Here is a 1,119-nt window from a genome sequence, read left to right on the forward strand (position 1 = left end):
CTTTTAAGCATCTAGATGAAGTCAACGACATTGCTGATTACTTCAATGTACCCAATGTCAACAGAAACATAGTCTTGCTTAGGATGCTTCCCATCACTTTCAAAGGAGCTTCTAAGGAGTAGCTTAAATCACTTCCACCGGGTACAATTACCACTTAGGCTCAAATGCGTGAGCAATTCCTAGACCAGTTTTGCCCACTGTCCAAGATAGCCAAACTCAAGAAGGCAATAGCCAACTTTGAGCAACAGCCGGGGGAGTCATTATACGAAGCATGGGAGCGGTACAAGGGCTTGCTCAGAAATTGCCCTCAGCATGATCTAAATGTGCAATAAGAGATGTCAATCTTCTATGATGGGATCAACGTTATGACAAGACAACCCCTTGATTCTCAAGGCCTTTGGCAAAGAAAAATCCAAGGGAGGTTAAGGAGCTGATTGAAGAATTCGCGAAGCACTCTCGCGAATACCACAACCCTAGGCAAGATGGAATCAAAGGCGGTGGAGGGGACCAAACTGAAGAAATAGCAGCTGTAATGGCCATGCTGAATAATTTGGATCGAAGGATAACACAAATGGACCAGTCAATGCATGCCATAAGAGTGGGTTGCGAGAGATGTAGTGGTCCACACTTGACCAAGGACTGAAATGTAGATGAGTTTGGGAACAGAAAAGCTCAAGTGTGCTACTCTAGTGGGGATAAGTTTGATGAGGACTGGAGGAAACCAAAGAAGGAGTGGCTGCCATATGAAGAGTATAAGAAGAAAAAAGAAGAGAAGTATAAGCATACAGGTCGAGGCTTTTATCAAAAGGAGCAGCCACCAACCGAGAAGAAACCCGATCTAGAGACCATTTTGATGAAGTTTATGGAAGCTTCGGAAAAGAGACACGATGCCACTGATTCTGCTATTATGGAACAACAAACTTTAATAAAGAATCAGCAAGCCTCCATCCATAACCTTGAAGTACAATTTGCTCAACTAGCCACTCTGTTTCATGAAAAATTGTCCCCGAAGAATCCCAAAGTAAAGACCCAATCTCATGTGATGGTCATCGATACTAAAGAAGAAGCAATCCCTGAGTTCGTGGAGGCATTAGAGGAAGAACCACACCAGCCCAATCC

The 1,119-nt window shown here is 43.7% G+C and overlaps 1 non-coding gene across 1 annotated transcript; it reads right to left on the minus strand.

The window, feature by feature from the left end:
- Window positions 1-212: 212 nt before the first annotated feature.
- On the minus strand, window positions 213-319 carry LOC145055872 (small nucleolar RNA R71). Its single transcript, XR_013685420.1, has one exon. It is a non-coding gene; the product is annotated as a small nucleolar RNA R71 (small nucleolar RNA).
- Window positions 320-1,119: the final 800 nt, after the last annotated feature.

Source organism: Lactuca serriola, chromosome 5 (assembly GCF_051521515.1).
Source record: "Lactuca serriola cultivar US96UC23 chromosome 5, Lser_US96UC23_V15, whole genome shotgun sequence".
Taxonomy (NCBI): Eukaryota; Viridiplantae; Streptophyta; class Magnoliopsida; order Asterales; family Asteraceae; genus Lactuca; species Lactuca serriola.